Source organism: Ambystoma mexicanum, chromosome 11 (genome assembly GCF_040938575.1).
Source record: "Ambystoma mexicanum isolate Mex_15411 chromosome 11, UKY_AmexF1_1, whole genome shotgun sequence".
NCBI lineage: Eukaryota > Metazoa > Chordata > Amphibia > Caudata > Ambystomatidae > Ambystoma > Ambystoma mexicanum.
In genome coordinates this window covers 932,187,562-932,211,998 of record NC_090934.1, presented here as the reverse complement: position 1 = coordinate 932,211,998, position 24,437 = coordinate 932,187,562, and the positions used below count along the sequence as shown (strand labels likewise).

At 46.7% G+C, this 24,437-nt stretch overlaps 1 long non-coding RNA gene across 3 annotated transcripts in view; it reads right to left on the bottom strand.

Annotated features, from left to right (window-relative positions):
- The window catches only part of LOC138503938 (uncharacterized), a 314,690-nt gene extending 291,578 nt beyond the window's left edge, over positions 1-23,112 (bottom strand). For 2 of the 3 annotated variants that reach the window (XR_011279734.1, XR_011279735.1), the window contains exon 1: positions 23,035-23,109. This is a non-coding gene — a long non-coding RNA (uncharacterized lncRNA). Of the gene's footprint in view, positions 1-23,034 lie in introns of all 3 variants that reach the window. The other variant, XR_011279736.1, reaches the window with a different exon arrangement.
- Between the last annotated feature and the right edge of the window lie 1,325 nt (positions 23,113-24,437).

The window sequence follows — 24,437 nt, the reverse complement described above, 5'->3', positions numbered from 1 at the left end:
GTACTCTATTGCTAGAGTTTGTGATTTACTCTACAGGATGTGTGACATAATTTCCCTGGCGTTCAGCTGGTGAGGTCTGTGGCCCCTTGTGGGATGTAGATTTTGAGAATTCCAAAAGCTGGATGACGGGGGGCCAAGCCCAGGGAAGCCCATCGGAATGAGGACCATGACTTCAGTGAGTGTGGGTATTTGAGGGTGGGTGTTGTTATCAGTGCAGGAAGGCGGCCCGTGCGACTGTTCCTGTGGTTGCCCAGGTAAGAGACAAACACAGTCATTGACTGAAAGGGTCTCAGAATTCAGGAAAATCCCGGGGCCCATTTTTGCCAGTTGGCAAGGTGACGCCGCACCACCGTTTTATAACCGCCTATGGCGAGGATTGGTCTGCTGGTTCTGGAGAGATGCCAGAAAGAGATTTACATCAAGGGTATAGCCTTGGGCTGAGCCTCTGGCATGAATTAGGCCGCCAGAGATCGCAAATGACAGACAAATGGCTGGATGACAAAGAGTCAGTAGCCCACTGGGTGCCAAGCTTAGTAATACAAGCTGGTTCCACGTTGAAATAACACATTTAAAATAACGAGGCTGAAAAGGCTGAGGTTTTTTTGGTCAAATTCCGAAAATGCCTTTTCGATTTTGTGCCCATTTGTTTAATAAAAAGCGAGGGAAACCCCAGCAACCCTTGATTATTTTATTTCCTTACCCCATCAACCTTCTATTTCTTGCTTTAAAAAGTTTTAAAAATGTGATTTAAAAAAGCCTGCCTTTTTTGCCTCGTTATTTTGAAATTCGTTTTTAAGGGGGATTACCATACAAGCTACCCTTAAAAGAAATGACGGCAAGGGAGAAGAACACACAGTAGATAAGAGACACGAAAGAGTGATGTGTGAGGTCCCCTGTACTCGTGTTCCTAGGGACAGACTGATGGAGATCCCCCAGAGTCCTCTGCATGCAGCTGAGCCTGTCCTGCCCCCTTACCCTTCCACAGAGGTGACTGGCTCCCTGTCCTACTTTGAGGGCATAATTCAGGCTGGATATCACTGTCTCTTAGAGGTCACGTGTTTTGGATTGGTCTCACCTGTGCATCAGAACCAGTGTAACGTATAAGGAAGAAGGAGATGGCGTGCATGGAAATGAACCTATTTGGCAAACTACTGCTTTAACCAGTGTATGCCTGCAAGACGATAAAGCTCTTGTTGGGAGTGGACCCTTTACTAGATGAAGTGTAGCCATGTGTACATAATTCACTTGAACAGGAGATATAATATTTACAATGGGGTCCGTCTACACCCCAACAGGACAGGTAGAGGCGCTACACTGCCTAAAATATAGCATAACGCAAGTGGAATGGTAAACCTGCCCGCGAACGAAACTAGTGGGTAGAGATGGCATGGGACGAGTGCAAGAGCTGAAGAGGGCATTAGCCCTACAACCGCTCTCCTTTTAATACCGCCGGGTAGTGCCTAGAAGAAATGAAAGCTCGGTTCTACAATCCTGTATATAGTTTGGCCTGAGCATGCAATAACAGCTAAATTGGCTATGGTTTCCTTTGTGGCCTTGCATCCCCAAGGAAGGTATCACGCATTCCAATAGAGAGTATCTGCAGGTTTCTTTGACCATTCTAAAAACCAGACATTTTCAGTTTTGGCTATTAGGTGGCGCTATAAGCCAAAAACATTGCAAATCAAATCACTTTATTTGGCAAGGGTGCCATAAAAGAATAAAAACATAAATACACACACTAGCAATAATGCAAATCTCAGAGACATTTATACAAATTCCGTAAATACTACATTACAACAGAGCTGCAAATACATCTGATATTAATACACAGACAGATAAAAAAAAACTGCTTAAATATGCTAGCATCTTTACATCTCCAGCCTGTTTCCTTAATTTGTACACAATCCTGTGTGTCTACCCTCTTTGCTGTTATGGGCTAGACAATTATCGGGCACCAGTCAAATAGAAGACAACACAGATGTCCTTTTGGCTAATGCTTGTCTAAAAAAAGACAGTAACGAACAGCTCGCAAACGGATTCTCTGCCCACAGAAATGATATGATAGGTTATTTATAACGTGCTTAATACCCAGAGGTTTCTAAGCGCAGACCCAGGAATCGAACCTGTGTTGCTCCGTGTTGTCTTGCTGCCAAGGCGAGCATGTTGCTCCTGAGCTATCCTCCCGAGACAAGAAGCTATAACAAGAACATATAACAAAGCAGGTGAACACTGTGCAAATTGTCTGTCTCTAAAGACTTGGACCAGCATTCTTGCTCTAATGCCCTTAAAGACGACAAAAGAGCACAAAATGCAGGATATCCTCCACTGCCTCGCAACCAAAGGGAAACGCTTTGCCCTTCCTGCCCCCTGACCATCAGGACAGTGTGGATCTTTTGGGGAGGCCGTTGAATCGATCTCGAGTTAAAAGATTCCTCTCAGCACGATTGGGTGCTCACAATAAATGATTTTTTATTGCATCTATTGAAATAGTTTCCAGGTTTCAGTTGGTACCCTTCTGTATTTCCATGTGTTCTCTCTCAGCCCTACATATAGATAGCGCTTGGTGCTTAAGCTGGGTCGCAAAAACTCTAGTGTTTAACATGGGGTTGGTCAGATGATGTTCAACATTCAGTTTTAACAATCACTTCCTTACCTGTGATAGCAATGGGACTTTCTTAGATCCACCTCTGGCTATCAGATTTTTAATCAATGAGTCTGTTACCCCAGCTCTCGGATTCACCCATAATCTGACCCAGTGCAAGGCAAGATTGGCTCCAGCTCCATGTCATCGCCCCAAAAACAGCATCCTTAGCTGAGTATGGGCACCATATTTTGGGGCCGATTGAGGGAGGCTGAAAATGACTTTGAAAAAGAAATCCTCTGAGACTTGAATGCTTTGTCTATTGCCATAGCCCCAAAGTGAAGCTCATAATTTGCAACTGCCTTTGCTTTGCTTGTATACACCGCTTGATCTGGTCAAATGGCTTGGAACTGGACATAAGCATAAGTCTCTTAACCCGCCCAAGAGATAGATTGAACCTGGCCCCTTGCTTCTCAATGTGAGCCGCATGTTTCAAGTTTGGAGTGAGGCGTATCCCAAGATAGTCAAAAGAAATAACTCTCAGGATTATGAAACCATTCGTACAGATTGGTGCAATTTGTGGGCTCTTTCTACTCAGATGACACGACATAACACGACAAAGCAGCTGACATGGCAGCATTAACCTTCAGATCAAATGATGTCATAAAATCTGTGTACAGCATGACAAGGTCCTGCAAGGTCCTCTGTGTACAAGCGATCAGGGCTGTGTCATCGGTGTATGCCAAGACCGAGTATAGCTTCCCATTCATTTTCAGCACGTCCGTATTGGCTTGCATCAGTGCCTCCCTTAACCCATTAATGTATAGAGAAAACAAAATGGGAGCCATTGCGCATCCTTGTCGTACTTCCATGTGGACCTGAAAATAAGAAGTGCAGTGACCAAAGGAACCACTTCTCACACAGGCCTGGGTACGTTTATGCAGACCAATTAACAAATCAATTATCCCCTCTGGCCAGTCCTGTGAACCAGGCACAGCCCACAGCTTTTTCCTGTTAACCTTATCAAAGGCTTTGCTTAGGTCCACAAAGGCAAGATATATTGGCTCACACTTTAAATAAAGTGAGTTAGGCAGAATCAGGTAGAGGTTAGGATTTGCTCACTTGTCCCTTATCTTGGGAGAAAGCCCAGTTGTATCTCATCAAGGGTACCACTGGTATTGATCCATGATTCAATTTTACCCAGCAGCACTCTTCCAAAACCTTTGTACACATGGCATTGAAAAAGGCTGTTAATACTGGTGTCCACAATCCTACGTCTTCTCTGAACAGGTCAGCTGGGATACTGTTTGATCCTGGCAAACGGCGAAGCTTCTCACGGGCAATTGCATCTGCTACTTCTTCGATGCTAAATAACACTGAATGTCCTTCTTCTCTACATTCCCTTAGTTCTACAGACTCAGGTGCCGCATCACGGTCAGTGTTTTCCACGCCCATTGCCACCGCAGGAAAATTATAAAAGGTGGCAAAATGCTTGATCCAATCTGCATCCGCAACAATAGTTTCTAACCCATCACCCAATATTTTATGTTTGGACCCCAAAGAGACTTAAGTCCCAAAACTTCTTAGTGCCATTGGATTTGGCAGCCATCCCCGGGTCGACCCATGGTTCCCTATCCAGTTCTCGCTTGCGCTCTGTTTCTACCCGTTTAAAATTTGCTCTTGCCAATCTGATCAGGTTTCTATTTGACTCTTTCTTTTTTAGCAGGGCAAGTAGAGATGATTTTACCTTCTTGCACTCGTTGTTAAACCAAGAAGCCTGTTTTTTCTGGACAATTTTAGTGGCCTCTTTCTGGCACCCTGCAGTCAATTTCCTGCGTAAAATATCAAAATCATCCAAGATGCTGGTTCCTCGCCGGTATTCATACATCCCTCTAGCATATAGCCAAGGAATGGTATAGCATTATTATAGATCCTCTGCAACAGTTTGTCTTTATTATCCGGTTGCCACCTTATCGTATGTTTGGTGCCCTCCGATATGTTTGCATTTGCACCAAGGTGTGGGATGATGACAGTCTCCTGCAAGTTGGTGATCACAAGCTCCAACACCAAGGATGATGATCCCTCAACTCATCCTCCAGAACATGAAAATCCTTGATCATGTTCCAAAAACGTGTTGGGTGATAACATTCGATATTTGTGCTTCCATTGGTTCCTTTAAAGGTTGTTTTTCCTGGTCTGTCACCCTTAGTACGGCCATTTGTTGTTCTCAAGCCCCATTGGTACAACTAGGATGTTAGCCTCAGCCCATTCCCATACATTCTGGATCCATCAGATCTGGTTCTGGTACTCCCTGCAGACAGACCTCTGTGTTATCTAGTAGATCTGGTGGGGGGCCCACTGCCAAATTTGACATTAAAGTCCCCCGCCAGAAGACCATGTGTGTGCCCTGATCCAAGTTGCCAATATAGTCATCAAAACGTTGCTTAAGTTGGGCCAGGCAGTGCTCCTTGTTGGACTTATGTGGGCTATAATAAAAATTAACCAGGATGATTTTCATATTAACATCCAGACTAAAATGTACCACCTGCAAGCAACGATTCTGACTATCTATGTCGACATGATGACATTCATACAAGGACTTCACAAAGACTGCAACCCCCCCCCCCCATATGAATAACCCTGTGTATTTTTTCATGCTGGAATCTGGAATGATTGTAAACCATCCAAGGACAGCATATTGTGTGCCCATGTCTCCTGGAGGAAAACAAATTCAAACCATTGTATTAGGTCCCTTATGTCGTCCCTTGAGAACTTGGACTTGGCCCCTGCAATATTCCATGATAATACAGATGATGGCCCCCTTCAATGGCTCCCACCACCAATTAAATTCCTGGTTTAAAATGGGAATATGGCCCCTCATATTATAATCTTGTGTCCCTTTCTCATTTGATATCATTGTGCCAGCCCTAATCGCCCTCTTTCTCTCTTGCCTGCTTGGATACTTGGTAGTCCACAATAGTGCCCTGCCTAAGCCTCTGCTCTAACTCTGGTCTTGTAAAGTCAATAATTAGACAATTAGGATCGACAAGCTTTCTTTTTTGTTCCTGCCACCCCACACTCTCAATTGGTTGTTGTAACTCATCTAGAGGGCCACCGTCTGCATACCATAAATACCATGAGTCATGCAGGTGGCATATTTCTGCCTTTATGTCCTCAAACACCTCAATCCCCTTCATAGCTAGTGAATTTCTACAGTTTAGTATACACATATGAAGATTTGAATTCACAAAACAAAAACGAACATTGCACCCCGTGCAAAACATACAATCTGATAAAATACGAATTTCTCCAGCATGGGGTCTGGCATGGATTCACATGCTCATGAATATTCCCCGTCGTCAGGCTGGGAATCCTCGGTAAAGAAAAATCAGTATCAGTTTCGTTTCTGATCTGTCTTTCGTAGTAGTAACCAATCACTGATCTCTGCGTCATACTGACCACAGCCAATGACTGCCATCTCCCTAAGCCCCGCCTCTGGCAGCCATCTTCAGATTTTTGCCGCACGTTCAAGTGTTGGGATCCTCGTGCTGTTGCTCTCGAGTGTTAGTGCTTTTTTCGCGCTTTTTCTTAGGAAAATGTTCTCTTTTTCGGTCAAAAGAGCCTCAAGCTCCACCGTTTCTTTATCCGATCAACGGGGACCCGTGTCGGATTCTTCTACGCCCCTCAAGGGTGAAGATTTCATCGAGCCACGCTTTTGGAGGACTCCAGAAGTTTCTCAGGCCCTTCTCGAGCATGGCCCAGGAGAAGGGAAGCTCAACGCCCGGAAAGCTGTTCAGGGTCTGCCCTGGAAGCAAGCTTCAGAATGTCTTTAAGGAGGACGAACACTCCCTTTGCCTTTACTGCCTGCATGAAGACAAGACGCACGTGGAGAAGGACTGTGCGTTTTGCGGCAATATGTCAGAGCGGACCATGAAGGACCGCCATCAGCGTCTCGCCAACTGGCTGGAAGGAAAGAGCCCGTCAGGCGAGAAGAAGAAGAAGAAGTCAGAGCGGTCTTCTAAGTTCTTTGAGGGCGCCCCGGCGACGGGGGTCCAACAGAAGGCCAAGCACCGCGAGTCCGCTGGCACCGGGAGCGCCGAACGGTCGGGCTCTACGGGCGCCAGGCAGGGCGCATCCTCCCCGGCGCCATCAACCACGAGCCAACGCTCTAGCTCGGGTAAGAGGAAGGCCGAGCACCCGGCGAAGCTCCTGGAGAGACCCCGGTCGTGCTCGAAGGCCCCATCGGAGGGGGAGCGAGGTGGTGACCCTCCCCCCAAGGAGAAGGCGGTGAGCGCACCTAAGGTGGTGAAAGCCTTCATCCATCCGGCCAAGGCCTCTATCGAGACAGTCGCGGCGGCCCTGGCTCAGCCTGTGGAGGCTACACCAGTGGTGGCGACCTTGGGGCCCAGAATCTCCCTGCCACCGCGGAGGGAGTCCTCTTTCATGCCCATCGACAGGACCCCTGTGAAACCTCCGACGGAGAAGAAAAGGGGGGGGCAGGAGGTCGTCGTGGATTCGGCCTCAACCTCTGAGGAGGAGCTGATCGAAGTCTTAGGCCACGGCGCTGGCGTGGAAGAAGACCATCCTGTCGGGAGGGACCCTGACGTGGGAGACGACGAGAACGTCGAGGGTGCCGACGGGGCTCCTGATCGCCCGTCAGAACCCCCTCAACCAGTGCCGCAAGACAACTCGGCGGCCATTTTGTTGGCTATACAGTCCTTATGCTCGGAGATAAGGTCGAGACTGCCGTTACCACCAACGGAGGAACCGCTCTCGACGGGGGACCCGGAGCCAGGCCCTTCTGGGAGCCCTCCTCTTAAGAGAAGAAGGATTCATCCTCCACCTCCTTTTCAACCATCGCGCCCTGCTCAGCTCTCCTCCCTGTCCACTACAGACGACGAGGTTTACGACGAGGATCTCCCGTCGTCACCTCCCACCCGGGCTTCCCCGCCCGACGAGATTGGATCGTTCCACGCCTTGATCGCCAGGGCATCCGAGCTTTTCCAGCTTGCCCGGAAGAGAAGAAGAAGGAAGGTTTCCTTTATCAACGGCGCGAGACCAAGAGGAAGACGGTCCTCGCTGTACCTCTACTGGACGATATCTGGGATGAGGGTCTCTCCCTCCTCAAGAACCCATCCACAACGCCGGCTAGAAGGGATCGGTACGAGAAGAAGTACCGGGTCCCGGACGCGGCCCCCTTGTGCCTTCGGGCACAGCCAACCTCGGACTCGGTCGTCTCCGCGGTGGCCAGGAAGAAAGCGGGGGGGGTGCGGCCTCTACGTCAACCTCCCCGCTGGACGGCGAGGGAAAGAAATTGGACACGATGGGATGCAGAGTCATCTCATCGGCAGCGACGACGATTAAGGCTGCCAACGCCTTGGCTATCGTAGCCCGCTACGACAGGGAGTTGTGGTACAAACTCGCCCCCCTGCTGGACTTCCTACCAGACGACAAGAGGGCGGAGGCCCTAGAGATCTTGCAGGAAGGAGAAGTGGCGTCGGACCACGCCATTACGATAGCGACGGACATCGCTGACACTGGATTTCGCCAGTTGGGCAACGGCGTGTGCCTTAGGCAGCGTGGATGGCTCAAGGCTACTGACTTCCGTCAGGACGTGCAGACCAGAGTCTTGGACATGCCGTTCGACGGGAGCAACCTGTTTGGGAAAACAGTGGACGATTCCCTACAAGCCATCAAGACGGACATGGAGACGGCCCAGGCTCTTGGTGTTCTCCAGCAACGACGGCCGCCCTTTCGGAGCGGCGGAGGCAAACAGGGTGCCACCAAAGGTTCCAGCGGCGGATTTTCCACCTATCGTCAAGCGGCCCGTTCGTCGTCACAGGAAGCCTACAGGGGACGAGGCAAGTCGGGCGGACCCCGCCGTCGTCGCCAAGCAGGACAAGGCGGCAAAGCCTCGTCGAAACAGGACTGTACAGGCCGTGGGGTCGGGCTACCCACCGAAGCACCCCGGTGGGAGGCCGGCTGGCGAGCTTCGTCAGCGTGTGGGAGTCCATCTCCACCGACCGTTGGGTGCTGGATGCCCTGGCTCAGGGTCACGCGCTCAAGTTTCTAAAGAGGTACCCCCGCGTCCCCCCTGTGGCCAGGAAGGAACATCACGTCCCTCAACTTCTCCTGGAGGTAAGGGCGATGCTCAGGAAGGGCGCCATCGAGCTCGTCCCAAAGAGGCTTCGGGGCTCCGGAGTTTACTCAAGATACTTCCTCGTGAAGAAGAAGACGGGAGGATGGCGTCCCTTCCTGGACCTATGACGACTGAACAAATTCATCAAGGCACAGACGTTCCGTATGGTCACCCTCCAACACATCCTGGGTCAACTGGAGGAGGGCGATTTCCTATCGTCGTTGGATTTGGAGGATGCCTACTTCCATATCCCCATCCTAAAGGGACACCGAAAGTTTCTCAGATTCGTGGTCCAAGGGCGTCACTACCAGTTCAGAGCCCTTCCCTTCGGATTGAGGTCGGCACCCAGGGTGTTCACCAAGTGCCTCGCACCGGTGGCGGCGCGGCTGCGCCTAGAGGGGATCCACGTCTACCCCTACCTGGACGACTGGCTCATCCGAGCAAAGACGAAGGAGCTCGCCGTGGAGCACACGGCAAGGACCGTCCAACTACTCACGGACCTGGGATTCTCCATAAACTACGCCAAGTCCCACCTGGTGCCCGCGCAGGACGCACTGTTTCTGGGAGCGAAGCTCGACACAGTGTCGCTTCTGGCCTCTCTGTCGGAGGAAAGGACGAGGGCCATCTTGGGCAAGGTGCAGCGGATGCTGGTTGCGGACGCGGCCAGGGTGAGGTCCATCAAGTCCCTCCTCGGAATGATGTCTTCTTGCATTTATCTCATCCGCCTGTGCAGGCTCCGGATGCGCCCGTTGCAGGAGTTCCTGGACGCGCGCTGGATCCAGACGACAGGCAGCTTCGAGGAGAGGATCACACTCGACGAGAGTTTCCGACGAGCGATCCGTAGGTGGGGCACCCGCGCGCATCTGACGGCGGGCATGGATTTCCAGACCCCGGGCCACCAGAAGACAGTGACCACGGATGCCTCCCTGGAGGGGTGGGGAGCGCACACCGAAAACCTGCACGCGAGGGGTCTTTGGCTGCCGGCGGAGAGGTCCCTCCATATCAACGTCCTGGAACTCCGTGCAGTGTTTTGGGCCCTCAGGTCCTTTCTCCCGTCCCTCAAGGGCAAGGTGGTGAGGATCTTCACCGACAACCCACCACCATGTTCTACATCAGGAAGCAGGGCGGTACCAGATCCCCAGCCCTGTCCAAGGAGGCACAGGATCTGTGGCATTGGGCCGTCGCCCAAGGGATGTTTCTGGTGCCGTTTCATCTGGCAGGAATAAAAAACACCATCGCCGACTCGCTCAGCAGAGAGCTGCGCTCGTGCCACGAGTGGGAACTACGACAGGATCTAGTGGACCGCCTCTTCCGACGGTGGGGCACACCCCAGATCGACCTGTTCGCGACGGCGACGAACTCCAAGTGCCGGAGGTTCGCCAGCAGGTTTCCCCAGCCGAGGAGCATGGGCGATGCTTTCTCGTTCCCCTGGGAGGACCTGTTCCTATATGCGTTCCCTCCATTGCCGCTGATGATCCGGCTCATCAACCAGCTCAAGAGGTCACAGTGCAGGATGATCCTCGTTACACCTGCGTGGCCGAGGCAGATATGGTTCCCAGACCTTCTGGACTTGTCAGCGTCCCCGTCAATCAAACTGCCAGTGGACGTGGATCTTCTCTCCAGGGAAGGAGGCGCCATCCTCCATCATGACCCGAAGTCGCTAAACTTGCAGGCCTGGCTCCTGCAGCGTTAGAGTTTGGAGGTTACGACATACCGGCCGACTGCAGAGAGGTTCTTGCAAAGGCCAGGGCGTTCTCAACTCTTAAATGCTACGGACACAAATGGAAGAGGTTCTCTGTCTGGTGCCACGCACAGAAGATTAACCCTCTACGGATTACGGCTCCCCAAGTACTGCCGTACCTGCTGACGCTGGCCAAGGCTGGACTGGCGCACACTTCCATCAAGATTCATCTTGCTGCGATCTCCCGATACACCAGAACCACGGGACGGTCGTCTTTGTGGTCTCATCGTCTGGTGAAAGAATTCATTGAGGGACTGTTCAGATCGTTCCCGCCGGTGAAGGCCCCGGCCCCGGCGTGGAAGCTCAACGTGGTGCTGACCAAGCTCATGGGACCTCCGTTCGAGCCTCTGCACTCGGCTCCGTTGAAGTTCTTGTCGTGGAAAACAGCGTTTCTTGTGGCCATCACCTCCGCACGACGGGTGGGAGAGATCCAGGCCCTTTCCTGCAAGCCCCCGTACTTGACTTTTCACGACACGAGCGTAGTGCTCAGGACGCACCCCTCCTTCATGCCCAAGGTGCCGTCGGACTGCCACCTCAATGAACCCTTGGTGTTGCCTGTTTTCTTCCCGTCGCCTTCGTCGCCGGCTGAAAGGACTTTGCACTCGCTGGATGTGGCTAGAGCGCTAAAGTTCTACGTGGACCGCACAAAGTGTTTTCGGAAGACGTCACATCTTTTTGTGAACTTTGGACCTGTCAATCAGGGGAAGGCTCTCTCGAAGGCTTCCATTTCCAGATGGCTCTCCGGCTGTATCATGTACTGCCATCGGTTGGCAAACCGACCGCTGCCTGGCCGTCCGAGAGCCCATTCCACCAGAGCGATCGCAGCTACCACGGCGTTCCTATCTGGTGCGCCCTTGCTGGACATCTGCAGGGCTGCTATGTGGAGGTCGACGCACACCTTCACGAAATTCTACTGCGTCGATTGGGATTCCAGAGAGGAGTCCAGGGTCGGCCAAGCAGTGCTGCGCAACCTGTTCGCCTAAGGTGAGCCTGGTGAGGAGGTAAGAATTGCTTAATGTTGAGTTTTGATGTAATGCTTAATGTTGAGCCTTTGCCACCTCCCGTGGTTGTGCATGTGTGTACTGCTATGTATTCTTTTATTCATGAGCATGTGAATCCATGCCAGACCCCATGCTGGAGAAGGAACAAGTTACTTACCTGTAACTGTTGTTCTCCAGCATGGGTCTGGCATGGATTCACATGCGAACCCTCCCGCCTACCCCTCTGCGGCTCTTCACTTGGTCATACTGCCTCTTCACGTGCTACCAAATCTGAAGATGGCTGCCAGAGGCGGGGCTTAGGGAGATGGCAGTCATTGGCTGTGGTCAGTATGACGCAGAGATCAGTGATTGGTTACTACTACGAAAGACAAATCAGAAACAAAACTGATACTGATTTTTCTTTACCGAGGATTCCCAGCCTGACGACGGGGAATATTCATGAGCATGTTAATCCATGCCAGACCCATGCTGGAGAACAACAGTTACAGGTAAGTAACTTGTTCCATTTGGAAATAGATTGAACGAGATGTAGCTTACACCGAGGGCCTCTGATAGGGACTTCGCCAATGCTCTTTTATAGCCTTTCTTGTTACCACGCGTGAAGCCGTTCAAACAACAGATTACATTCCTGTTCCTCCATCCTGCCAGGAGGTCCACACTGTCCTCTTTGGTAACTCGTTTTTCTGCATGAAGACAGGTAAAGTCCTGCTGTGCAACGTGGGTTTGGGTCGCAGTCCCGACTTGTTCTGGCCCTGCACTTTTCGTTACAGTCACTTCGTGTTCAATGGTTGTTCTCTTAATAGCCCTTCCAATGTTCTGGGCTGCTGTAGGACATTATTGTTTTCCTTTTCATTCGGCAGTTTATTCTCTGTAGTTACACCTACCATGGTTCCTTCATCCCTCCTGGGTTTCCTGAGCCCTCCTGTGGCTCCAGCATTTGCGCTGCTGCTGCCTGGGTCTTTAAATTGCCCATGGGGCCCGAAAGCGGGTTTGCGCCAGATTGATCGGACCCCGCTAAGGCTCACTTGATGGCAGTGCTGTCCCCTGCCAAAATATGTCATACATTTTGCCAAGGTACTAATAATTCCCAAGCATGTATCCACCATTTCGGCAATCCTTTCAGACCTATCCAAAAGCTGACTATATACATCTTTCAACTCCAAGTACACATTAGAGCTTCTGTTTATGTGCTGTGAGAAGTCTAGCACGTTCTCCATGTTTGTGCTCATACCCGGCTCTTCTGACTGTTCACCTCACAGAGTTAAGCTAGGATCATGAAAGTCGATGAGCATGCAATTCTGGAAAGCGGAGTGATAAGACAAACCCGGTGAGCGTGGCACCTCCTCCTCTACTATGTCCCCATTTGGACAGCCAATTATGCCATCTGCATACTCCATACAGGATGAGTGGCCAAAAGGTTGCTCCGACATTGGGCGTCTCGCTCTGTCCTCTGAGTGCGCCCATGCGGGGTGATTACAGGAGAGAGCCTTAATTATCGTGGGAATAGGTGGAAGCTCTTTGAGGGTGTTTCTCGTCCATCTACGGCTTCCCTTCCAGTTCCCCTCATCACCTGATCAGCCAACCAGAGTATTACCCAGCATCGACATTGGCGCTATAGGTAAGCTACCCTCCAAATCAGCCATATCAATATCAATGTCAGTGTCAATTTCTTGGACGCATTCATGCCTGGTCTTTGGGTTTGACAATCGACCCTCTGCAACGCATCCCCAATAGCCTTGTGCAGACAATTCTCTGCATAGTAACGATTGATTGAGTGCTCCAGTGCTGCCAGAGCTGACTTGTTTCAGTAGACACCTACAGCTTCCACCACCGCCGCAGGATCTTGCAGCCAGGTGAGCACCACGTTGTCTTCTGGCCCATTTCAGCAGAGCCACATTCACACCCTTGATATTGTATCAGGTCAGCTTCCATGTTTGGTTGTGTGTAGGGGGTTAAAGTTGCTCCTACTGATGACATATTTGCTACTTCCCTTCTTGGGTTGGGGGTGCACTCTGTGCCCTACTCACCCTCATCACCACCCCATCCATGCCAGATCCCTCTCTTGGGGCTAGGCTGCCACTTTCACGGGTCTGCGCCACAGAGTTGGACATCACTTCCCTAGCATGCATGGCATCAGTAACATCATTATTCGCGCCTAGAAACACCTGTATATAGGCGCGTTATAAATATCATATCATATCATTAGCATTGTCCCCCTCTAAATCACCTCAAACACCCCATCCACCACCTCTACATCGTGTTGGCAGGGGGCAAGGCTCATGGGGTCGCCTCTAACCTTCTTGCTTCTGGCCACCCAATCTATCATGGCTTGCCGAGACTGTTTTCCAGGTTGCATGGCTGAGGCCCTCCCTTTTTTTGAGATGGTCTTTGGTACTCAGAGTTTTGTCACCATAATGCTGCACTTCTGTTCAGTGACCAACCTCTGCCTGCCGACTGCCACACAGAGTACACAGGGCACACTTGCAGAACCCCCAACCACCTCCAGCAAGTAGGAGTTTGAAAGATGAAAATGAGATATCAGAGATTAAAAAAGGACAGGGTGAGGACAACATCTTTCCTTTTTATTTATTTCTTTTTTAGACAGCCGCCACTACAAGTATGTTTGGGGGTGAACAACTAAGCGTTTTGCTCAGGGTGCAGCTTGCACTCCCTGAGAGTCACCGGGAAAGCCAGTAACCCCCCCACTCCATTTGCACAACAACAACTGCGTTACTGCACCTTTACGGGCTTTTTTTCAGGCTTCAGATTTCTTGGGACCAATGACCAACGGGCACTCTCTACATCTTCACGGTCACCCTCTGCAGCCTAGAAAGTAGACCCGAGAAGCTTCCGTCTCTGCCTCTGTGTCTCCGCCTCTTCGTACGCTCGCAGATCCAAATGGGCTATAGGAAACGGCGCACCGCCATACCACGTCAAGCCGCACTGCAGTCAGGTGAGTCTAGGAGAACCAAAGGCAGCCGCTTCCGACGATTGCGAAGGGAAACAAAGCTTGTAGATGTTGTTTGGTTATTTGGCCAGCCATTGACTGCCCATGGCCATGCTAATCCCTATGGCCATTCCCACCCACTTCATGCCCCTCCCCCCTCCAAACACCTCCTCATGGGAACTCTTTGAGCTACCTTTATCAGGCCTTATCATTAAACGTTGTGGTCATAATGCCTGCCAGTGTTTTTTCAAAGCAGTCTGAGAGTTAATGACTTCATTGGAGCTGTAAACACACCACTGGTGTAATACAATGTCTTAACCAGGCCTGCGTTCAGCCACTCAATTTATAAGCACTAAGTGTGTCCTTCACTGAAGTCCTGTTTAAAACAAGCATTGCCAAAGCCAGCAGTTTGGGCTTGCGCATAAGTATTAGGCATTTTCCAGGTACTGCTATTATTTGCCCAGGTACTCACACCATTTTGCAGCTGCTACAATTGATGGCCCGTTAATACCACTATGGCAGTAACTGGCAAATTCCTTTCCCATGCGTACAGAAAAAGCAACATTTCTTGGCATTTTCAAAGCTTGGTCTATTTATTAGGTCGACAAGGGCAGCCTTATTTGTCCAGTTATTTATTTTGGAGTTGGAAACAGAGCGGACCATGCCCAAATGGGTACTAGAGCATTTGACAGAGCAATCATGAAAATAATGTACATTGGAACTATGTACAATGTGACCACAGCAGGTGCTATCCACCGTTAGCACCTTCAGCGGGGGAGGCAGCCAATCAGGAGGCACGGAATGGAGGCTGACACTGCTAGTACTAGCCCGCCTTCCAAGTTGCCTGATGGGCAATTCCACTGCCTGCCATCTTCCCCCCAAGACTCTGCTTTTTTTTATTCACCCTCCCCCAATCCCACTTACCTGATTCCTGCGATGGCAGTCTGCCGCAGCAGCTCTTGCAGCTCTCCTGTTCCTGCTCTGTTTCGCTGCCATGGAAATGGAAGAGGGGCTGCATACGGAGCACCGCCTTTCTATTCCATGGTCGTCATGTTGGTATAATTCACAGAGAGAAAATACTTTCAAATAAAAATAAAAAAAACATTTGCACCCGTGAATGGCGATATGCCCCTCAGTGGCGGGCCAACCCTGTAGGTAAAGGGCCGCCACCCTCGTTAAGGGACCCTCCCTGCACTCGGGCCCTTAACTTGGCCGGCGGGCCGTTACCTACAGGGTCAGCCCGCCACTGAGGGGCATATCACCTCGAGAGAACACTTGCTTCTGGTTCACAGCCAGCATTTCACTGTGGCCTCCATATTGTCAATACTGTGATTTCGTGCTCCCCTCTCTTTCTCCGCACCATGAGCCTAAAAAGGGAGGATGATCGTTTGGTGGTTGCTCTCCCCTGTCCGGCTGCCTTCTGAAGCAGGGGTCCACAGGAGCATGCGGAGCGCCCCAGCTCATTTCTGCCTTCATGGCATGTGAGTGGCTGGTACAGGGGATGGAGAATTGTGAGTTACCACTGGGGTGCAGAGGGAGTGTCACACAACCCAGGCACACAAAATGGGAAACGTTTTGGGTTGGGCATTCATGTTCACACTAGACACCAGCGAGCAGGCCCCCCTTCATTACCATAAAATCTGGCAGGCTGCGGGTGACTACGTTGTGAGGACGACATTTCTTTCAGCCATTGTGCAAAGTAAAAATTGCATTACATCCCATGATAGTGGCTGTAACAAGTTCTTCTTGCTTCCTGCAAGTTCTTGTCCCTTTTGTGTGTACACGCTAAACATGTATCTGTAATGTTGGTTTAGAATGTTCAATGCTTTGGGGGAGCAGTAATTCATGAGAAAATATGACAAGTACGCTCTTTAACCTAAGGACTGAGAGGGCAAGTATGTTCGTTTTATTTGCATAGAAATGCAAAACAGCCCAGCAGCTAAAGGGTTAATGAGTTCTGTCATCTGCGTCTACCAGAGGCTGGCATTTGAGAGTGTACATTAAACATGATCACCAATCAGTATGCGCCTTTCGCTTTTAAAATAAAAATCCATTGACTACATGGTTCGCTTTGTTCTTGGAACATCCCTTTTGCACTTTCAAAAATGATGGTGTACAAAATATCTATAGTGCACATGCATTAGCAGTTGGCATTGCCCACCACCTAATAAATCATTTAAAAAAGCATCTCGCTGTTGTTGTTTTTCCAACTTTATTTACTATTTTACATAAAAACCAAAACATTAAAATATGCATATAAGAGTGAGTTTGCAATAAGTACACAAAATCAGATATTACAGATCAAATTTCTCTTCAGAACATCTTATCATATCTCTACAAAAGAAATCCCCCATAGCTTATCTTCATTACAAATACCATAAAAACATCACAATAGACAAGACAAACTCCCACCCACCACCCACCCCCAATATTATTCATACTCTTATAAAACAAGTTCTACTTTTTAATCAAACAAGCTATTGAATGATCCCCACATCTCAGTATAATCAACCTCCCGATCGGGCTTCAAGGCTTGTGTCTTTTCATACCACAAAAGAGTTGAGTTTGCGTATCCAATAACCAATTTTCATAGTGAGGTTTCTTCCTAGATTTCCACACCTTCATAATATGCTCAATAGCCATCAACAGTGCTCTATCAATCCAAATCACATATATCTCCACTTCCGTCATCAACCAAAAGAAATATAACCGATTTAAAAGTTTGCGGGAATAAACCATCTACCACAAAATCAACTCGATCTAGAAAATCCTTCCAAAAATCTAATACTCTACTACACTCCCAAAGCATATGCTGAAAGGCTCCTCTTGAACAATTACACTCCCAACACAAATCTGTATCTGCTAATCCTCTCTTATTAATTCTCACAGGCATCCAATAAATTTGTCCTAAAACGCATTGATGAATGTATCTCGTGTTTAGATCAACTTTAGATTTCACTGTTATTTTCAAGGGATATTCCATGATTCCTCAGATAACTCCATTCCCATTTCTGACTCCGATTGCAATCTCAGCTTATCCCAAGAGTTCAACATACATTCCTGCAGAGGCATCAATTTAATAAAGGTTGAAACCGCCCCTAGTGGTGTAGTAAACAATCCACATATTTGAGGTCTATAATTCAAAGGCTCATCCAACATCTGTAACCTTTCCCTTAGTAACTGTTCAAAAAGTTTTTTATCTCCTAAATTCTCTATTGTTTAGGCCATAACAATTGGCCAAATCACCAAATGGAACCATCATTCCTTCCCTCCAAACATCTCCTATTCTCAAGATATCCTTATTAGCCCAAGCTCTCCAATTAAGCATTTTATGTTCAATTTGCAGATCCGGATTCAGCCAAATTGATGCCGATTCATGAAAAAACAAGGATTGTCTACATCCTTCAATCCAAGAAACAAGAGCAGCTTTCAAAACCACCATTGTTTCCAGTGTTGTCCCAAAGTTTGGTAACCTTCCATAGGTATATAAACAACTCACAGGAAAAGGATACAACCGCTCTACGCTCCATCATAAGCCAGTAAGGATCCGAATTCCTTCTTTCTCCAAAATAATAGGTGCTTTCTTTAATAGAAAACCCTTATAATAATTTTCTAACTGTGGGTAGCCAAAAGCCCCATCTTTAACCTTACGTATCATAAGAAATCGTGGAATCTTCGGCCTATTTCCCTTCCCCCACAAAAAATCCATAAAGAATCTATCAATGCTCTTGAGCACCTTCTTGGTAAACCTAAGATGGAGAGACTGGATGTAATATAAAACCTTAGGCAACAACATCACTTTTATAGCATTAACTTGACCCCAGATACCCAAAGGCAACCTATCCCATCATTGTATATCCTTAATGAGAACTTCTTTTAATTTTTCCACATTATATTGAACTATTCTTTTAACATCACGCACCAAATGAATACCTAAATATTTCACTGAAACTTCAGCCCAATGACACTCCCAATCTAACAATCTTCCATTTAGCGAATCTATCTTTAGCGGAAAACCACGGTTTTCCCCCAATTTATTTTATACCCAGATAATTCCCCTACTTCCTGTAACATATCCCTTAGTAACGGCCCCCTTACCTCCGGATTTGTTAGAACTACTGTCAGATCAACAGCATAAGCCAAAACATTCACTTCTCCGTCCCTTCATTTCCATCCACAAGTATTCTATTCCTGTTTAAGATATATTAACAACGGTTCAAGAACTAAATTAAACAAGAAGGGTGAAAGCGGACACCCTTGTCTAGTTCCTCTGTATAACTGAAATGTTTGAGACATAACATCATTAACCCAGATTTTTGCGGAAATGTTATACTGCAAAGCACCTATTGCATTCAGGAATTGTGGACCAAAGCCCATCCGAAGTAGTGTAAAATTAAGAAATGACCAATTCAGACAATCAAATGCTTTTTCAGCATCAAAGAAGATAAGAAGTACTTCCTCCACCTTTTCACGAGACAAAACTATTATATTCAATAACGTCCTAATGTTGTCATATCCATGTCTCGTGTCCATAAACCCTACTTGCGAACCATCTATTAAATCGCCTATATACTTTTGTAACCGTATATCCATAACTTTTGTAAAAATCTTTACATCCACATTTAGCAGAGAAATAGGGCGATAATTAGCACATTTTGAAGAATCCTTTCCCTGTTTAGCAATTATTGTGATAATCGCCTCCTGCATGGAGGTACATAATACCCCATCAGAAAGAAACCGGTTAAACAAAGCACACAATTTGGGCACTAAAACTGTATCAAAGGTTCTATAGAACTCAACAGGTAATCCATCTGAACCTGGAGATTTACACAAATTCAGTTGACGAATAGCATCTCCTATTTCAATTTCTGAAATCTGAACATCAAGTGCTTCTCTACCTTCCTCCGATAGACAGGGAATTTCAATTTTAGCAAAACACTTGTTCAGTTTCTCTTCTTCAATCTGCAACGCATCAGAATAAAGAGCAGTATAAAACAGTCTAAAGCACTCACAAATATCTGCACTTTTAATCTTCAACCCCCCTGCTTCATCCTCAATCTTCTGTATGAACGCTCTCTCTGACAAACTCTTCAATTTCCTAGCCAACAGACTCCCTCCTTGTCTGCTTCCTGCCAAAATTTCTGTCTCATAAAATATAACCCTTTCTCTCCCTGCTCATCCAAAGTATTCTTCAATCTTTCCTTAACACATTCCATCTTTAACCTATCCGCACTTTTACCAGACAAAGCATATTTTTTCTGCATATTCTTAAGATCAAATTCCAGCTTTTTAACCTTCATCTCACCTTTCCTTCTCACCCTAGCTGTCCAATTAATCAATTCTCCACGTGTAGTTGTTTGAAAGCGTCCCACACCACCAAACAGTCCGCAGAGCCTTCATTATCTTCAAAGAAACAAACAATGGAAGCATTGATTGCATCACATATGTTCTCCTCTTGTAAAAGAAATGGTTTAAGCCTCCATTTATTGTTGGTGGGTCTGAACATGGTCTGATTCATAATCATCTTCACCAACGAATGATCAGAAAGGCACCGTTCTCCTATTTCCACAATATCCATTACATCAACCAATCTCTCCGAAACCAATAAATAATACAACCTCGAATGAGAGTTATGGACAGGAGAAAAAAAGGAAAATCCCTTCTCAGCTGCATGTAACATTCTCCAACTATCGACCCAGGCAAAAGTATCAATAAAATCACAAAAAGCACCACTCAATCTATGACCTGTAAACCTGCACACTGATAGCCTATCTAAAGTGGCATCTAAAATACAATTAAAATCACCTCCAAGAATAATATGGTCACCATTCATGTTTCTTAAAGAAGCTTTCAACTCGTCAAAAAACTAATGCCATTGGAGCATGGACTATACACCGAACCCAGGGTCAGCACTTTCCCTTCATATTTAACATCTATTAATAGAAAACGACCCTCAGCATCCATAAGTACATTCTCAACCGCCATACCTAATATCTTCCGAATCAGGAAGCCTACTGCTCTCAAATTACTTGAATAACAATTTAACAAAACCTTCATGAATTTAGAGGCCCCATAAAACCTATCCGAATTATCCGTCAGATGAGTCTCCTGTAGCAAAATGATTTCCGCCTTCTCACGTCTCAATCTAGCCATTACCTTTCTTCCCTTTTAGGGCAATTAAGCCCTTTAACATTCCATGTAACAAATGTCAAAGATCCCATCCTAAGCAGTTAAAAAGCAAAACAAAATAAGACCTACTGAATGCAACCCTTTATTGTTCCAATGGGATTTAAATTTTGTATACAAAGCTTACCAAGATTCTTAAATAAGAAGAAACTCAGAGCAAAATTGCAGTAGAACATTGAATTTAACCCCAACATACATACCACACCCCACACATACACACAACATACAACAAAGTCTAACGATTTGAATTGAAAATTGCCCATACCCAGAGCGATATGATGAGTCACACAAACATCAAACCCTATTACTAAACTGTAACCCTACGGTCCTATGCCCAGCTATTTACATACAAATATAACCTCTCCCTTTATATTTCTTAGCCATAAAAACCCATAAAAACAAAAATAAATATATATGATAAACCCCATTCATATTTACATTTTATACCCATATCAGTCAATGTAGAAGTCACAAAAATACACCCCCCATGCCATCCGTGCTACAGTCCAATCTCACCCTAACCTCTCATACTATCACATATGCAGAATTCAGGCAATGGATGGACCTAAACCAATGAATGCTATGCCAACTTCATGCAGTAATGCATTCTACCATTAATAAATGTATTTAATCCCCTCACAACAAAAGCCACTGAAACCTCGTTCATATCATCATGCTTCAAAACTCAACTCATACACAATCCAACGAAACACTTAAGTAACTGAATAACATTGGTTCCATTAGCAATCAAACCATGCAGCAAACCTACACAGTAATAACTCACCCACCACTATGGCAATTTAACACAATAACAGAACCTATCATCCACTTCCACCCACAATCCATCCCCCGCATGAACACCATCAGCTATACCCCACAATACAATCTGTGAAATTGACCTATGAAATGCCCAACATGTTTTGACAAGGATCTAAATCAATACAAGAACCACCCCACAAAAGAATTCAAAGATAATAACAACACACCACAGACAGCCATTTTAAATGTCATACATAAACAAATCAGAAACAATTAGTTGACAGCTAAGTAGCCTCACTGTATAGATTGCAGCAAAATTACAAATGTGCCCACATGACCCAAACCACTGAGATAATTGTGTACTAATATAATAAACTCAGATGGAAAAAAGAAGTTTAAAGAAATTCCACTACCGTTCAAATAACATCTCCCTTGAAGTCATTCAAAGTACAGGTCTGTCTCAGAGTTAGGCAATGTGATTTAAACACGTGTAAGTCTTATTAGCATTAATTTTGTGTCTTAACGGTGAACAACCCTTATTAGCATCAAGTGAACGTAACAGTAGAGAGAGAAGGCCAATAATTAGATATCTCCGAGTAAGGGAATCAAAAACAACAATTTACATCTCTCAGATATTTGTGAATAAAAGCAAGCCCAGACAGATGTCGTAGAGGCCCATAACTGCTGAACTGGAGATCAAAAGGGGTGAAAGTGAACAAACCACAGTGAATGTAGCAAACCCCATACATATATTACAGACCATCAGTCAGTGTACACCTTGAGACATTCCTGCACTGGCCAATAAACCATGATGATGAGCTGCTAAGGAACCCAAGGTCCTACAAGGTCTCTCAACCATCAGAAACAAATACAAGTCACCCTCTTGTTGAATTGATGGTAAATATCTTGTTGTTACATTCCATTCCATCTTCAAACCTTCTTTAACACCATCTGAATCCGCTCCAGCTTCAAACTCGTGTTTGTTTCTACTCGTGTTCCGAAACACAATTTTACAGATAACCAGTAGACCAGACCATAATTCATTGTAGGTGCCACCGTGAATGAGAGTTACCAATAGGGGAATCATCCCACATTCGCTAAGTGTCTGCCATTTGTATATTTCCAGCTTTGTTATATATTCCTAACTAGTCTACACATGACGTATGATGTGGGTAAACTTGAAACAGCTCTTTACTCTGTCAATAACTAATAATAATAACACAAGATGTCGTCAACCCTTCATAGACCTTCACCTCACAGCCCACTATGAGTGAGCTCTGCATGACAACATCAGCATAGTTTTGCCAAAAGAGTACATCTCGTAGACAAAAGGCAGCGTCTCCCTCAGAGACTCACCCCCAATGATCCGTGTTCATTTCGTCGGACAGTCTGCTTATTCCCAAACCTGAACGCACTGTTGTCATCCAGTTCACTTTCATTCACAGTTTACTCATGCGATTCTCGGAGCATAGTCCTCCCAAACACAGCACTCCCGTGAACCCGTCCTCCCTCTCAACCAAGAAATGACAGCCGTCACCATTGTGAGGGCGGAAACAGAGGAAGAACGCCACTGCGGCCCTCTCCTCTGGAGAAGTGGAGCCTCAAACCGTATCACGCTCTGTCAATGTTTTCTCAGCGCGGACATCTCAGTGCATATAAATCAGCAGTGTCTGCTCTCACCTCATAAAAGCAAGACTGTGCTCCAGTTCAGCCATATTTCGCCACCGAGCGCCCTTCTTCCTCTATAGAACGTCATGTATCACGTGACTAAACCTTTATGTGTAGGGTGCTTTACTCTAATCAGCACTGAAGCACAGGGCATTTTCCGAGCAATTCCAACATTGCAAAGTCAGTCAAATTAACGAACTTAGCTCCTAAAGATAAACAACTAATAAAATCTGTAAATATACCATCAAGTTCTAAGAAACTCTAGATCTCTAATTCTGTGATGCAGTTTCACTGTCAGCTCATCAGTGGTAGTCAGATGATCTTCAATTGCAGAAACTTTGTTTGTGAGATCAGAGTGTCTTTCATCAGCTTTGATCATCCTTGCTTTAATCTCAGCAATGTCCAAAGTTACTTTTGTAAGGAGGTCCAAAATCTTGTCATCTCTGGAATCATCATCCTCATCTTCTCTCCCTTTTTGACACTTAGCAGGTTGGGTGGATTCAGTTGAAATGATCTCAGTCATGTTAGCAGAGGATATAGTTTCAATCAGGGCACAGGAGCACAGCCTCTATGCTGCCATCTCCTGAGCTAGAAGTTCTAGAATAATCTCGCTGTTGCTTAAATGTAATCCCTTCCAAAGTTGGAAGCCTTTGGCAGCAAGTCCTACATAATTAACCAGGGACGCCGATTCACCAAAATGCCAGGGGTAGCGGAAGGGACATCACACACCTGATATCACAGGAAGTGATGTCCTCTTTAACCCTGGAGTCATCACCGGAAGGAGCTTGCGGCCGTGAAAAAAAGCACATAAACGTACAATTTTTTAAGTACCAAATAGGTACAACAGCAGATGAGAATATTTTAGAAACCAACCACATTTTAACAAGGGTGCTGCTTTCATATGCCATGGATGGGGGTCATAATATGATAGGGTTCGACTCAATGCACTCAACAAAGACAGAGGCATAGCCATAGTTACAGCTGCACGTCAGTTATTGTCATTATCTGATAAGTGGAGCCCCTAGATTGCCACTTGCTGCAACATTACAATATCCCACCAACAATGCACAGTAACATTCATGCTTTGATTCATGATGATTTGTTATTTTTATAGCGCTTTAGGCAAAGCACTTTTCATAGCACATATTTAAATACAATTATTACTCCAACAGAAGTTGGTACTCATTTATCAACCTCAGAAGAATTAAAGGCTGAGTTAGCCTTTCTGGGATTCGAACCTGTAGATCACACATAGATCACAGCAGAGAGTGCTTAATCCACTGAGCTATCTTAGCAGTTAGCTATTACAAAAACAATACCATAATAAGAAAACATGTCAAAACTGGATGCAAAATATGGGCTATACACTTAATAACACTTATCATGCTGGCTGTAGCCTTGATGGTGCACCGTAA